Source organism: Chenopodium quinoa, unplaced genomic scaffold (assembly GCF_001683475.1).
Source record: "Chenopodium quinoa cultivar QQ74 unplaced genomic scaffold, ASM168347v1, whole genome shotgun sequence".
Taxonomy (NCBI): domain Eukaryota; kingdom Viridiplantae; phylum Streptophyta; class Magnoliopsida; order Caryophyllales; family Amaranthaceae; genus Chenopodium; species Chenopodium quinoa.
The window spans coordinates 1-17,687 of NW_018745145.1; the positions used below are offsets into that span (position 1 = coordinate 1).

At 35.7% G+C, this 17,687-nt stretch overlaps 1 pseudogene; it reads right to left on the bottom strand.

Annotated features, from left to right (window-relative positions):
• Positions 1-5: 5 nt before the first annotated feature.
• On the bottom strand, positions 6-16,816 carry LOC110710110 (annotated as a pseudogene).
• Between the last annotated feature and the right edge of the window lie 871 nt (positions 16,817-17,687).

Genomic DNA, 17,687 nt, shown 5'->3' on the forward strand with positions numbered 1-17,687 from the left:
GCAGTCACAAGCTGTAAACGGCCAGATAACTGCAACAAAGACTGAGTAGCTGACCCTTTTGATTTAGCAATCTAGAGAGGAAAAAAAACAAAACAATAAAATCAAGCCATGTCTCAAATAAAAGGGCTTACATGTGTCATGCAACTAATATTTTAATGATCTAGATTAGGTTCTTTAAGAAGAGAGAGAGAGAGAGAGAGAGAGAGAGAGAGAGAGAGAGAGAGAGAGAGAGAGAGAGAGAGAGAGAGAAGAGGTTGCAACTAGAGCTGTCAATTCGGGTAAACGGGTCGGGTTTGGGTCGAGTAAGAGTGGGTTGGGTCAACTCGGGTCAGGTCAATTAAGATTAATTCCATAACCTATGTGGGTCGGGTTAGGTTGGGTCATGCTTGAGTCGGATCACGTTGGGTCATACTTCTTATCGAGTTTGGGTCGGTTAATAACAGGTCGGGTTATATTCGAGTCGGGTGAACAATAGGTCGGGATTAATTCGGGTTTTTACGGTTTAGGGTAAATCTCAGGTTCGAGTTGGGTTCGGTTCAAGTTAATAATTTGCGGGTTAGAAACAGTTCGGGTCATTCTTGAGTTTGAGTCGGGTTCGGTTCAAGTCAATAATTTGCGGGTTATAATCAGGTTAGGTCATTTCCAAGTCGGGTCATTCTAGGATTCATGTCGGGTTATGTTCAAGTCAATAATTTGCAGGTTACAATCAAGTCGGGTCATTTCCAAGTCAGGTAATATTCGGGTTCAACTAACTATAAATAGATAATTATCATTTTTATCAAGCTAATTATTTCCTTTGACTGTAATATATATGGCAATACTAGGGAACTTTAGTCTATAATTTAGGAAGATAATTACCATACAACAATATATACTATATTTAGCTCTTAAATTAGAGGATTATGCTCCTTTCTTTTGCTGGTTTGGACCGACTTGGTCTCCAAGACAAAATGCTTTGATCAATAATAATAAGGTGGTCTAAATTACATTTAAGATGGTTTGAAATCGGGTCAGGGACAATTTGGGTTGAATTTAGGTCGAGTCAATAACAAGTCATGTTAATTTCAAGTCGGTTTAGTAACATATCGAGTTGAATTTTTGGGTTGGGTAAGTAATAGGTCTGGTAAAATTCAGGTCGGATCAATAACAAGTCGGGTTGAATTTGGGTCAGGTTAATAACAAGTCGAGATGATTTCGGGTCATATTTGTAACGGGTTGGGTTAAATTACGGTCAGGTTAGGAACGGGTCTGGTTGAATTCAGGGTCGGGTTAAATTCGGGTTTTGACGGGTTTGGGTAAATTTCAGTTCAAGTCGGGTTCGATGCAAGTTAATTAAATTGGCCGTTGTAAGCCGGTAAATCGATGCAAGTTGTAAACCGGTAAATTGACCGTTTAAAAGCAAATCAAATGGTTCCACACACCCAATTGGACTCCCGGAAGGTATTAGGGACCATGGTAAATATTTTGTTATTTTTAATTCCGGGCGAATAAAAGTCAAAAAATTTCCAAAATTAAAGGCTATTGTTCACGGTTTTTGAGAAATCTTGGAGGTTTCAGGGCCCGATGTCGAAAAGTCTTGAAATTTTATAGGATACATCTTGGGGTCATATAATGCTGTTTGGAACCATATATGATACGTTAAATTATGCCTTAGAATAAGATTATATGGCATATGAATAAGTCTACCTCGGCACCAAGTGTTTTATTTGGCAGCAATCTTGGTAAAACTTGGGTAACAAGTGTTATACTTAGGCACCAAGCTTGGTAAAGTTTACTTGGGCTCCAAGGTTAGGAGGTCTATAAATACCCCTTAGGATTAGTCATATTCATTCATTCATTCCATAAGTAGTATTTCATATGGTGATACTCATGGGGAATAATCATGGGATATATTCATGGAGATATTCAATATCACTGTGTAATATATAACTGTAATCTGGAAAAGATCCTCAAGATCAATAAAAGGTTTTTTCTCTTGTGTGTCCGTGGAGGTAGCCAATTTGATAATTGATGAATCACGTAAATCTGTGCATTCTTGTTAATACATTTTTATTTTGTTTATCCCTCACATCTGTTATAACATGATCATTATTTGTTGTCATAAATGTTCGGCTTGAATTAATGAAATCGGTGCAAGTTGTAGACTGGTAAATTGGTCGTAAAAAGGCAAAATAGATGCTTCCACCCACCCAATTGGAATCCCGGAGGGAATTAGGGACCATGGTAAACATTTCGGCAATTTTTATTTCTGGGCGAAAAAAAAAACAAAAAAAAATCAAAATAGAAGGCTAATATCCACACTTTTTGAGAAATTTTGGAAGTTTCGGGCGTAGTGTCTAAAAGTATTAATATTTTAGGGGATACATCTCGCGGTCATATAATGTCGTTTGGAAACATATATGAATCATTATATGTTGTCAAAAATGTTCGTAGTAGACTTGAGTTAATGAAATTCGTGCAAGTTGTAAACCGGTAATTAAATTGGCCGTTTAAAGGAAATAGAATGGTTCCACCAACCCAATTGGACTCCGGGAGAATATTAGGGACCATGTTAAACATTTTGGCAATTTTTATTTCTGGGCAAAAACAGTGAAAAAATTCCAAAATTGTAAACTAATATCCACGCTTCTTGAGAAATTTTTGGAGATTTCGGGGCTCGGTGTCGAAAAGTCTTGAAATTTTAGGGGATACATCTCGGGGTCATATAATGTTGTTTGGAACCATATATGATCATTTTTTGTTGTCATAAATGTTCGTGGTAGGCTTGAGTAAAAATGAAATCGGTGCAAGTTGTAAACCTGTAAATTGGCCGTTTAAAGGCAAATTGGATAGTTCCACCCACCCAATTAGACTCCCGGAGGGAATTAGGGACCATGGCAAACAATTCTGCAATTTTTATTTTCGAGCGAAAAAAAAAGTCAAAAAATTCCTAAATTGATGGTTGATCCATGTTTTTTGAGAAATTTTGGAGGTTTCAAAGCCCGATGTCGAAAAGCCTTGAAATTTTAGGGGATATATCTCGGGGTCATATAATGCCGTTTGGAACCATTTATGATCATTATATGTTGTCATAAAGGTTTGTGGTAGGCTTGATTTAATGAAATCGGTGCAAGTTGTAAACCGGTAAATTGGTCGTTTAAAGCCAAATTGGATGGATACTCTCCAATTGGACTCCGGAGGGTATTACAGACCATGGTAAAAATTTCGGCAAATTTTATTTCCGAGCAAAAAAAATTAAAAATTCCAAAATTGAAGGCTTATATCCACGCTTTTTCAGAAATTTTTGAGGTTGGGTACGATGTCGAAAAACCTTGAGATTTTAGGGAATACAATTCGGGGGTCATATAATGCCGTTTGGAACCATATAAGATCATTATATGTTCTCAAAAACGTTCGTAGTAGGCTTTAGTAGATAATCGATGCAAGTTGTAAATCGATAAATTAGCCGTTTAAAAGCAAAAATTGGATGGTTACACCCACCATTTGGACTCCCGGAGTATATTAGTGACCATGATAAACATTTCGGCAATTTATATTTCCAGGCGAAAAAAAGTTAAAAAAAATTCAAAATTAAAGGATTATATCCACGGTTTTTGAGAAATTTCAGATGTTTTGGGGCCAGGTGTCGAAAAGTCTTGAAATTTTAGGGAATATATTCGGGGTCATATAATGTCGTTTGGAACCATATATGATCATTATTTGTTGTCATAAATGTATGTGGTAGGCTTGAGATAATGAAATCAGTGCAAGTTGTAAATCAGAAAATTGGTCGTTTAAAGGCAAATTGGATAGTTCCAACCACCCAATAGGACGTTTGGAGGTATAAGGGACCATGGTAAAGATTTCGGAAATTTATTATTTATGGGCAAAAAAAGTTAAAAAATTCAAAAATTGAAGGCTAATATCCACGCTTTTTGAGTTATTTTGGAGGTTTCAGGGCCCGGTGTTGAAAAGCCTTAAGATTTAGAGGATAAATCTCGGGGTTATATAATGCCGTTTGGAACCGTATATGATCATTCTATGTTGTCATAAATATTTATGGTAGGCTTGAGTTAATGAAATCGGTGTAAGTTGTAAGCCGGTAAATTGGCCGTTTAAAGGCAAATTGGATGGTTGGAACCATCCAATTGGCCACCCGAAGGTTATTAGGGACCATGGTAAAACATTTCGCTAATTTTCATTTCCGGAGGAAAAAAAAGTCAAAAAAAATTCCAAAATTAAAGTCTAAAGACACGTGGTTTTTGAAATTTTTTTGGAGATTTTGAGGCTCGGTGTCGAAAAACCTTTCGGCAATTTTTAATTACAGGCGAAAAAAGTCGAAAAATTTAAAAATTAAGGCTAATATCCACGCATTTTGAAAATTTTTTGAGTGTTTGAGGCCCGGTGCCTAAGAGTTTCAAAATTTTAGGGTATACATCTCGAGGTCATATAATATCGTTAGGAACAATATGTGATCATTATTTGTTGTCATAAATGTTCGTTGTATATTTGAATTAATAAAATCGGTGCAAGTGGTAAACCGGTAAATTAGTCGTTTAAAGGTAAATTGGATGGTTCCACCCACCCAATTGGACCCCCAAAGGATATTAGGGATCATGGTAAACATTTTGGCAATTTTTATTTCCGGCAAAAAAAAGCAAAAAAAAATTTAAATTAAAGGCTAATATCCACGCATTTTCAAAAAATTTGAAGATTTCGAAGCCAGGTGTCGAAAAGAAATGAGATTTTATTAGATACATTTTGGGATCATATAATGACGTTTGAAACCATAAATGACCATTGTATGTTGTCATAAATGTTCGTGGTAAGTTTGAGTTAATAAAAACGGTGCAAGTTGAAAACCAGTAAATTGGATGGTTCCGCCCACCTAATTGGAATCTCGAAGAGTATTAGCGACTATGGTAAACATTTCGGCAATTTTTATTTTCGGGGAAAAAAAAAGTCAAAAAATTCCAAAATTTAAGGCATATCCACGCTTTTTAAGGACTTTCGGAAGTTTTAAGACCTAGTGTCGAAAATCCATGAGATTTTAGGGGATACATCTAGGGTTCATATAATTCCGTTTGGAACCATATATGATCATTACATGTTTGTCATAAATGTTCATGGGAGGCTTGATTTAATTAAATCGATACAAGTTATAGACAGGTAAATAGTTCGTTTAAAGGCAATTGGATGGTTGCAATATATGATTAAAGAGGTAGAAAATATACAAAAACAATTATTTCATTGATAATTTGTGCGTTACAACTCTCGGATGATTTCTTGATTCCTTTCTCTAGAAGGCTAGGGTTTTGATATTAATTTATAGTACGAGGCTTGTCGGCTTATTCCATACTATGAATCTACAATGTTTGGTAGTAGGGAGGAGATGGGGTCTTTATGACTTATTCCATTCGACCCCCCTTAAACCTATAAACGACCCTCTTTATATAGAGTGTCGTAGAGTAAAAGATAATAATCTATGAGATTTCTGAAGATAAATATCTTTATAATTTTTTTATATTATCTCCTTATTTACATATATCTGACACCTAAAAATTAACAAAATTTTGGTGTCAACAAATACCCACCCAATTGGACTCCCGATGGGTCTTAGGGACCATGGTAAACATTTTAGCAATTTTTATTTACGAGCGAAAAAAAGTCAAAAATTCAAAAATTAAAGGCTAACATCCACAGTTTTTGAGAAATTTCGAAGGTATCGGGGCTCGGTGTTAAAAAGAAATAAGGTTTTTGGGGATATATCTCATGGTACATGTGTCGGACACGAACCCGAATGTCCAATTCTTAAATTTCCAAAATTTTAAAGACACGGGGACTCTGTCCACGGGTGCGGGGACACGACACTTTCATTTTGTGAAAAAAAAATATTATAAGTAAAAAAGTTAAAAGTGAAGAGGTTGAGTGGTTAAAAAACTAATAAATATAGTCACTAGTCAGTAACTACAACATTCTATCAAATCAAAATATTAAAAGTAAAAAATGAGGTTGAGTGGTAAAAATAAAATATAAACAAAACAAAATAAAGAGCATCACACAGCTGTACACCCTTTTGCTTTATCAATACAGCTATGAGCTATCACACACTCCTACTTACCACAAAACCTCATTCTTATCACTTTATCAACCTCACTTTCTATTCCTTTATCATGCATTCATGTGGTTGCTACACGCCGGCAACAATGGAGTCCACCACAAAAATCTTACCAACTCACGAATTTAAGCTAATTTTGGGGGTTAAAGTTGTCTATCGGTCGAAAATGGCGAGTGCAAATAGCCGAATCTGACAAGAATTACGTGTCATGTCCGCGTCGTGTTGACACGGACTCTGGATTTCAGCTGAGTCGGTGAACATTGCAGGTAAATTGGCCCGTTTAAAGGAAAATTGCATGGTTTCCACCACCCAATTGAACTCCCGAAGGGTATTAGGGACCATGGTAAACATTTTTGGAAATTTTTATTGACGAGCGAAAAAAAAGTCAAAAACTTCTAAAATTAAAGGCTTATCCACGTTTTTGAGAAATTTTGGAGGATTCGGGATTGGTGTCGAAAAGACTTGAGATTTTAGAGAATATATTTCGGGGTCGTATAATGTCGTTTGGAACCATTTATGATCATTATTTGTTGTCATAAATGTTCGTGGTAGGCTTGAGTTACAGAAATCGGTGCAAATTGTAATCGGTAAATTGGTCGTTTTCAAGCAATTTGGTGGTTCCACCCACCTAATTGGACTACAAGAGGATATTAAAGACCATGGTAAACATTTCTTCAATTTTTATTTTCGGGCAAAAAAAAGTTAAAAAATTTCAAAATTGAAGGCTAATATCACGCGTTTTGAGAATTTTTTTTAGGTTTCTGCCAGTGTCGAAAAGTTTTGAGATTTTAGAAGATACATATCAGGGTCATATAACACTGTTTTAACCATAAATGATCATTATATGTTATCATAAATGTTCGTGGTAGGTTTGAGTTGATTAAATCGGTGCATGTTGTAAAGCGGTAAATTCGCCATTTAAAGGCAAATTGGATGGTTCCACCACCTAATTTGACTCCCGGATTGAATTAGAGACCATGGTAAACATTTTCGGCAATTTTTATTTCAGGCGAAAAAAAGTCAAAAAATTCAAAATTTAAAGTTAATATCCACACTGTTGAGAAATTTAGAGGTTTAGATGCCAGTATCGAAATCCTTGAGGGTATTAGAGACTATGATGGTTCCACCCACCAATCGGACTGCGCCCGGAGGGTATTAGAGACTATGATAAACATTTTGAAAATTTTTATTTCCAAGCTAAAAAAGTCAAAAAATCCAAATTTAAGGCTAAATCCCACGCTTTTTGAGAAATTTTTGAAAGGTTTTAGGGCCCGGTGTCGAAAGTCTTTAGCTTTTAGGGGATACATCTGGGAGTCATAATAATGTCGTTTGGAACCATATATTGATCATTATTTGTTTGTTATAATGTTTTGTGGTAAGTTTGAGTTAATGAAATCGGCGCAAGTTGTAAACCGGTTAAATTAGCCGTTTTAAAGGCAAATTGGATGGATCCACCCACCCAATTGGACTCCGGGGGTATTCGGGACCATGGTTAACATTTCGGCAATTTTTATTTACGTGCGAAAAAAGTCAAAAAATTCTAAAATTGAAGGCTAATATCCATGCTTATTTAGAAATTTTGAAAGTTTCAAGGCTCAGTGTCGAAAAGAAATGAGATTTTAGGTGATACATCTTGGGGTCATATAATGCCGTCTGAAACCATATATGATCATTATATGTTGACATAAATGTTCGTGGTAGGCTTGAGTTAATGAAATCACTGCAAATTGTAAACCAGAAAATTGGCCGCTCTGAAAGGGTATTAGGGACCATTGTGAAATTTCGGCAATTTTTATTTCTAGGCGAAAAAAAGTAAAAAAAAAAAAAAATAAAAAAAAAAAAAAAACAAAATTGAGGGCCAATTATCCACGATTTTTGAGAAATTTTGGAGGTTTAGGGTACATGTGTCGAAAAGGCTTAAGATTTTAGGAGATACATCTCGGGGTCATAAAATACCGTTTGAACCATATATAATCATTATATGTTGTTATAAATGTTCGTGATAGGCTTGAATTAATGAAATTGGTGCAAGTTGTAAATCGGTAAATTGGCCGTTTAAAGGAAAATTGGATGGTTCCACCCACCCAATTGGACTCCTAGAGGGTATTAGGGATCATGGTAAACATATCGGCAATTTTTACTTTCGGGCGAAAAAAAGAGAAAATTTCAAAATTAAAGGCTAATATCAACGCTTTTTCAGAGATTTTGGAGGTTTAAGGGTCGGCCGTTTAAAGGCTAATTGGATGGTTCCCCCACCATATGGACTCCCACAGGGTATTAGGGACCATGGTTAACATTTCGACAATTTTTATTTCCGGACAATAAAAAGTCAAAAAATTCCAAAATTAAAGGCTAATATCTACACATTTTGAGAAATTTTAGAGGTTTCGGTGCCCAGTATCGAAAAGTCTTGAAATTTATAGGAGATATATCTTGGGGTCATATAATGTCGTTTGGAACCATACATGATCATTATTTGTTGTTATAAATGTTCGTGGTAGGATTGAATTAATGAAATTGGAGCAAGTTGTAAAACTGGTAGATTGGTCGTTTAAAGGCAAATTTGATGATTCCAACCACCCAATTGGACTCCCGGCGGGTTTTAGGGACATGGTAAACATTTTGCCAATATTTATTACCGGGAAAAAAACTTAGAAAATTTCAAATTGAAATCCACGCATTTTAAAAAATTTGGGATGTTTCGAGGCCCGGTGTCGAAAAGTTTTTGAGATTTTAGGAGATACATCTCGGGGTCATATAATGCCGTTTGGAACCATATATGATCATAATATGTTGTCATAAATGTTCGTAATAGGCTTGAGTTAATTAAATTGGTGCAAGTTATAAACGGTAAACTGGTCGTTTAAAGGCAAATAAGATGGAATCACCCACCCAATTGGTCTCCCAAAGGATATTTGAGACCATGGTGAACATTTTGGCAATTTTTTATTTCCGGGCGAAAAAAAGTCAAAAAAGTCCAAATAGGCTAATGTCCACGTTTTTTTAGAAATTTTGAAAGTTTCGAGGCTCGGTTTCGAAAAGCCTTTAGATTTTAGGGGATGCATCTCGGGGTCATATAATTCCGTTTGGAACCATATATGATCATTATATGTTGTCATAAATGTTTGTAGTAGGCTTGAGTTAATGAAATCGGCACAACTTGTAAACTGGTAAATTGGCCGTTTAAAGGCAAATTGGATGTTTCCACCCACCCAATTGGACTCCCGGAGGACATTAGAGATCATGGTAAACATTTCGGCAATTTTTATTTACGAGCGAAAAAAAGTCAAAAAATTCAAAAATTGTTGGCTTTTTTGAGAATTTTTGGAGTCTTTGGGCCCGGTGTAGAAAAATCTTTAAATTCTAGGGAGTACATCTCGGGGTCATATAATGTCGTTTGGAACCATATATGATAGTTATTTGTTGTCACAAATGTTCGTGGTAGGCTTGCATTAATGAAATCGGTGTAAGTTGTAAACCAGTAAATTGGTCGTTTAAAGGCAAATTGGATGGTTCCACCCACCAATTGGTCTCCCGAAGGATATTTGGGACCTTGGTAAATATTTTGGCAATAATTCTATCCGGGCGAAAAAAAGTAAAAAATTCCAAAATTTAAGGCTAATATCCACGGTTTTTGAGAAATTTTACAGGTTTTTGGGTAAAGCTGTCAATTCGCGTAAACGGGTAGGTTTGGGTTGGTAAGAGTGCGTCGGGTCAACTCGGGTCGGGTCAACTCGGATTAATTCCATAACCTATGCGGGTGGGGTTTTGGATTGGGTCATGCTTGAGTCGGGTCACGTCGGGTCATACTTTTTATCGGGTTTGGGTCGGGTTTAGGTCTGGTTAATAATAAGTCTGGTTACATTCGGGTCGGGAGATCAATAAATCGGGTTTAATTCGGGTTTTCACGGGTTAAAACGGATTAGGGTTATTCTTGAGTTCGAGTCAGGTTCGGTTCAAGTCAATAATTTGCGGGCTAGAATCTGGTCGGGTCATTCTCGAGTTTGAGTCAGGTTCGGTTCAAGTTAATAATTTGCGGGTTATAATCAATTGGGTCATTTTCAAGTCAGGTCATTCTCGAGTTCAAGTCAGGTTCGGTTTAAGTCAATAATTTGCGGGTTACAATCAGGTTGGGTAATTTCCAAGTCGGGTCATTCTCGGATTCAAGTCGGGTTATGTTCAAGTCAATAATTTGCAGGTTACAATCACGTCGGGTCATTTCCAAGTAAGGTCATATTCGGGTTCAACTAACTATAAATAGATAAATATCATTTTTATGAAGCTAATTATTTCCTTTGACTGTAATATATATGGCAATATACTAGGGAAACTCTAGGCTATAATTTAGGAAGATTATTATCTCCTTTGACCATACAACAAATATATACTATATTTAACTCTTAAATTTGAGGATGATACTCCTTTCTTTTGTTGGCCTAGACGACTTGGTCTCCCAAGACAAAATGCTTTGATCAAAATAATAAGGTGGTCTAAATTACATTTAAGGTGATTTGAAATTGGGTAAGGGCCAATTTGGGTTGAATTTAGGTCGGGTCAATGATAAGTCGTGTTAATTTCGAGTCGGGTTAGTAACAGATGAGGTTGAATTTTTTGGTTGGGTAAGTAATAGTCTGGTAAAATTCAGGTCGGGTCAATAACAAGTCGGTTGAATTAAGGTCTGGTTAATAACAAGTCGAGTTGATTTCAGGTCGGGTTTGAAACGGGTTGGGTTAAATTTCGGTCGGGTTAGGAACGGGTCGGGTTGAATTCAAGTCTGGTTAGTAACAAGTCGGGTTAAATTCGGGTTTTGATGGGTTAAAACGGGTTTGGATCAATTTCAATTCAAGTCGGGTTCGGTTCAGGTTAATAATTTACGGGTTACATTTGGGTCAGGTCATCTCTAGGTCAGGTCATGTTCGGATTCAGGTCTCACATAATCGGGTCAATTCGGGTCTAGGGTTGGTTTGAGGTCGGGTTTGTGTCACCATTTTTTCGGGTTCAGATGGGTCGGTTAATAATCGGGTTTGAGTCGGTATTTCGAGTCGGGTCAACTTTTTTTACAGCTCTAGTTGCAACAATATTGCACCTATGTATTAAGAAAATTTGATGTCATGGTAACAAGTTCAGCTGTTCTCACATGAAGGTATGATGATTTCAATTTGCCATTTTAATTTTCAACCTTGTGTCATTACACAAGCAACATGATCTCACTTAATATAAGCTTCTTTTGTAAATTTCACAATCATTAAATCTATAACAGCAAGATAAGAGAACAACTCGACTTAAATAAGAATGATAGGCGGGTTACATGCCAAGTATAAATTAAGACACAATATAGTCATGAGGATGCTGGATCTAAAGTACCTTATATAAAGAAGCAATTGTAGCATTCTCCGGTTCCTGAGACAAAATGTGATGACCATGATGCACCAATGTATTATAAATCCATGGAAGAACATACTTTCCACTGCAGGACCTGTTCGTACCAAAGAGAATTCAAAACAAATCAGTTCAATGTCTTGAGTAACTATTTTTAGTAAGCATGCATCATTGAGGCTAATAGGTGAGAAGCTAATTTTAATTTTCGCATTTACAATGGTTCATAAGGCTTGCAAGTACATTCCAATTTCTAGCAAGAAGCCTCCTCCTAGCATGTCCACTTAAAAAAGATTTTTTATTAAAAAGATTATAATGTGCATCTAGCAAAGCCACTTTATTCGCAAGGATCAATCTCGTTAAATTAAACATATCTTAAGTTCAAGAAACCAATATAGAGTATGGATGTACTGCAATATCATTGAACAACTGATGCAATACCTTAGAAATCATTCCATTTTTTCAGTCCCATTACCGAGGGATTGTTAATAATGCTAGTTTTTTTTAAAAGGCTAATCTATGTTTAAAATATATAATTAACAAATATCTTATTCATGGGGAAACATCAGTAGGCAACTAAAAAACCAACCTCGACTGCCACATGTCAACAAAACATTCAATATCTTGGATGCATCACTAGGTTGCATGGACAAGATTGCTGCCCTCATCTACACAAAAATAAATAAGGTTAAGTAAACCATAACAGGTAACAGGTGCAGCTGACTACTTACAAAAATTCTTGAAGGTATGGTACATAATCCATGTGAAAGATTATCAACCTTCTTTGGAGGTACAGTAGTTCCAATATCGATTTCCTTTAGTAAGCTAGAAGCTCTTGTTGATTTGGCTGTAGGAACATCCAAATCACTAATTATACCCAGAGTTTTAAGTCTATTCTCCATAGGGCAAGCTGTAGCATCAACTCTGGAACATCAAAATTGGCTGTGTACAGAAGGAAAATAAGTAACAATTGATTAATAACACCTTAATGACATATGTCATTTAGCGGACACGATTACTAAGCAGCCTTAAAGATGCCAGAGTAAGAAGCTATGCTCAAACAACCTTAAAGTTGTCAGACCTAATAAAACAAATGCATTTCCCTTATCACCTTTTTCATTAACCCTTCACATCAATATTGAACACCAAATAGCAGGAGAAAAAAAAAAAATCAACCAAAATATACAAGAATCTAGTCGAGATCAAAAGGTCAAAGAGAATGTGGACAGCTTTAAGGTTCTTGTGTATCATTACTTGATAATAATATATTGAATAATAATGGTAAGTAATGATAAACAGCAAGCACATTTCATTGATACTTTGTTCAGTTTTGGGTTTCTAGCCTATCTTTTCAATTTGTTGCCCTCACAGTAAATCTTTTCAGATAGATTGAGTTGACATATAAATGCAAATAAGATTAACCTCATGAATAGTAAGACATTCACTAAAGATGAATGATGTTCAGCAATGTATCCAGTTCCACAATAAAGGATAGTTTTTCAGGAATCCGTCTGGCAGAATAAAATTAATTCTACCTTTAGTGACAGTTGATACTGCTTGGCTATTGTCAAGTTTGAATGATTGATCTTGCTTTATTCTGTAATGATCAAGAACCTTTGGTACAGGAAGCAGAGCTCCTTCGGCATTGGCACGATCTAGTGTTGTTGCTGTTAGACATTAGATATATACATTATTAGCCTAAGAAGAAAAGAAGGCAAAATTAGTTGCTATCTCCTATCATAAAAGTAGCACTATAAGCATACAATCCTTAGAATACAAACAGATATGCCACCAGCTAACAAAAAAGTATCGCTTCTACATGATTTGGATACCAAATTTTGAAACAACAGCAACAATAAATATTATAATCACTGAGATTGGCTGGTAGAAAATATCCTTTATTGATTGTCACATGGCCTCCAACACAATAAAATAGCAGAAAAAGAATTAATCATGAACGTGAATAAATCTAGGTTGAAATTTGACCAACTAAACAAGGCTCCAACATTGGAAAACCATACGTTGTTGCATTCTTACATACCAAAGAATTGAACTAATAACCTGAAGAACATTTCTTTTGATATTTTTAGGGAGCCTGATAAGCTGATAGGACTCTCATTACTTCAAATTTCAGACAGATCACAACCATAAGTTGATGAACTTCAAGCATAAAGTTATAAAGTTTACCGTCTAGGCAAACTTACCTCCAGTTTGTAGATCATCTGTTTCTTAGTTTTACGAGACTGGCTTAATGGCAAAAGCAACCCATTTCTAGTGGTATTTAACTGTAAATCTTCCCCGTGATGAACCATAATTTTCTCGAACGATGGCTTGATCAAGAAACCATGAGCAAGAAATATTGAAATTGCGGTAGGGTCGGCTGTGCTTTGGATATTTGCAGCATATATGGCAGCTGAAACACCTTTATTGTTTTTGTCATAGGTATCCTCAACAGAAAAAGAAATCCTCGCGGGTTTTGCCTTCCGTAACTCCTCGATAGCTTTTCCACACCAGAAGTAGCACACACCCACCTCTGAAATGGCCAAAACATAAAAACCTGCTCCATCTGCATCATCGTACTACAGTCAAGGTAAACAGAAGGGTGTTCCATTGCCAGAGCACAACTTGCAGACTGCTTCTTGCTTCCATCTACTTGCCAGACTGCAACATATCTCTCCCCAACAGCAGAAGAGAAGACATATTTTCCATCCTTACTCAAGGTCATACAACGGACAGCACCCTAAACCACCAGTGACAGAAATGTAATTATGGCTTAGAGCTTGTACTTAAAGTAAAATTCAATACTAACTTTTAAAATTTAGAATATTAACAGAAGATATAATAAAACATACAGGATGACCAGTAAACTTCTGAATCTTTTTATGATCTGAACCAAATATCTTCATTTGAGAAGCTGCAGTGACTATTGTCTTCCCATCTACCTCAAAACATTATTCAACCAGAATAAATGAGCAGAAGAATATAAAATCACATGTCAGGCAAATGATAAAATAAAAAATTACAAGACAAGTGAATGAATATATCTAAGTTTCTACAAAATAAGCTCACATTTTATTCTGGACCACTAACGGTCCTGCATAGGTGACAAGACACCTGACTTAGTAATAAGCAATGAGTACTAGTTAGCTTAGATCAGTAAGACCACTAGGGACATTAATAGAAAGAGGGAGTAAGATCATTTCCAGCAACCAGGGTAGCAGAAAGGTTATTATGTTTTTTCCTGACAGTTTCTACTTGGCAGATAAGGTGGAACATGATTCCTTTAATTGAAGCATTCTCACCTCTTCATAGACTGTCAGCCATACCTAGCCATCGAATATAACTTGAAACTCCTTATAAGATAGGCAACTTAAGGTTACCAAAATGCTATACTATATATTTACATGAATCTTGTACTTCAGAGAATGGAAAGTCTAATGACATTTGATTTGGGACTAGAAAGCTCCTGTCAGAGACTCAGAGAGGCTCCTTTGCTTCTAAAGTGTCATTAAATAAAAGTTCAATTGCCAGAGCACAACTCACAAGAAAGTTCCAATGCAAAAAGTTCCTTAATTGACTTTGTTTGTATAGAAAATTTAAAGACGGAAATTTAAGAGCAGACAAGTTTGATGCAAAATAAAATATATAATGCAAATGCAATGTATGACAGTAGGCCTCTGGTAATCTGGTATACAAAAATGAATAGTTACGAAGCTGGTACCAGTTCACATACCTGGTGAAACACTCAAACTGGACACTGCCTTAGTTGAAGCTTTAAAATTTCTCAACAAGTTTCCAGTAGTTGGATCAAGCTCGCACACCATTCCATCAGCTCCAGAAGTGTACAAGCAAGAACGCCGAGAAGCAAATGCGATAGCAGTAACTCCTCTACAAGAAAGAAAAATTCAACCATCCTCAGTCCGTAGTTTGTCAATAAAAGGAATAATCACATGCCTTAATGCGTCACCCAAAAAAAATAGCAGGAAAAATTTTGAGCCACAAACCATCGCCGGACAAGAAAATACTCAAAATCAAACCAACATACCCCCTTAACAAACTATTCATTTATCAAAAGCAGCAACTGTAACTTCTAAATGACATTTGCTGATTCACATGAGTGGACGATTTAACTTCAAAAAAAACAGTTCTTTCTCCTTAATCCTTTTACATTTTACGTTCAAGCAAAAAGAACAAAAGACTTATAAGAGTTCAGAACAACTCACCCAGGATGACAATCATTGATTTTCCACTTCAATTGACCGGCGGAAACATCCAATGCCAGTACATCACCACTGCCAGTACCCAACACTAAAAATGAAGTATCTAGCTTCCTTTTCTTCTGCAACAACCAAAACCCATAAAGCTATGTGAGCATTTCATCACAAATTCCTTCCCCAAGCTAGCTAAGTTAAACTATAATACCTTCTTTTCAAAGGTCACCCACTTCATACAAGTGTAATCAATGGAAAGGTGTCCTCTATTCTCCGGCTTTGTAAGCAAATTCGTCTCCTCGGACGATACGATATCAGAAAATTCAGTCTGAAGCTGCCCTTTCAATGTATCCCAAATCTAAAATGTCCCAAAACAAACAAAAAAAGGCATTAATTCAACAAGCCCTAAAACCCTACCAAAACCCCACATAACCAATGCAATGAAAATTATCTCATTTAACCAAATTCCCAGAAAAATTAACTCAAAAACAAACACAATTCAAATTAACTCAAAAACAATATACACACTATACAATTCAAATTAAACTATAAAACAAATTGTTGATTGTTTACCTTAATACGGCCATCACCAGAAGTAACAGCAAAGAAATCAAGAGAAGGGCTAAAACAAGTCAAAATGTCTTTAATATTAGACGAACCCATCAATTAATCTGAAGAAAAACAACAAAAATACCCAATATGGCTAATTTGTCAGTCAAAATTATCAAAAAAAAAAAAAAAAAACATAGTATATACTGTTATTAAGAAAGCAAATGAGAAGGAACTGATTTGTCTTACCTTTGACTGTTGACAAAGAGGCGGTGCGAAGAGAGAAGGTGGGTGGGAGACGGCGGTGAAAGGCGGGTTTTGCGGCGGTGAAGTTGTGAGTTGAAGAGAGAAAGTGTGTTGTTTTGAATGAAAGAAGAAAAGGTTTAAGGAGGGCTTTAATGGCGGCACTTTAGGAAAAGACGTATAAGGAAAGGAGGCCACCCCAATTTCTCAAAATAAAAAGGCTAAAATCGTAACATTACACGTAAAACCGCTATTTAAGGAGTAAACTGTGATAAAGTAACCCTCGTTATACTGGTAGATTAATCCCGACAATACTAACAAAATAACCCTCACAACACCAACACAGTTTCTCCTATATTAATAAGATAATAACGTAACTAAGGCGGGCCACTTGAAGGAGACATCTATTATCTTAATAGGCGGCAAAGCGGAATAGGAAAGGGGTCGAGCTGACTGGTGAGTGATTAGCCTAACCATAATAGAGAAACCCCTAGTGGCTGGCCAAATGATATGACCGACCACATATAAAAGTTTGTGTTATTACTCCCTCCGTTTCCGAAAAAATGATCCTTTTGGATTGATTTCGCGGATATTAAGAAAGTTAAATAAAAAGAAGTAAAAATTTATTGAAAAGACAAATTTACGTGGGGTTTGTAAAAAAAATATGAGAAAAAGTAATAAAATTATACGAAAAAAAAAATATATGGAAAAGTTAATTTTGCACAAATATTGTTGTATATTGGTGGGTATTTTATAGCAAATGAATTGATTATTTGGGATTAAAATTAGGTCAAAATGGTCGAACTTTTGGAGACAAAGGGAGTAATGATTAACTCCCCCATTCTTTTATATTTTACCTATTTAGGACTTGTTCTCTTCACCTGAAACAAGTAGATCTGGTCTGAATTTTTTAAGGTCTGATCTGAATTTTTCTGATATGGTCTAGTCTAGTCTAATCTGATTTAACAATTTGCTAAACTTTGACCGCATTTTAATACTAATTTATAAAGAAAAATATTATTAAAATGGATCTTGTTAGATTCGTCTCATTATGAACTTTTTTAATATGTAATTTTTATTAAAAAAAATTAATACGCAATTAACGATATTTAGCAATAATGATAATCAAAAGTTCTGATCTGAATCTTTTCTGATCTGATTTGAATTTATTAAGTAATAAGTATCTGAAATAAGTTGTAGAGAACAAATCC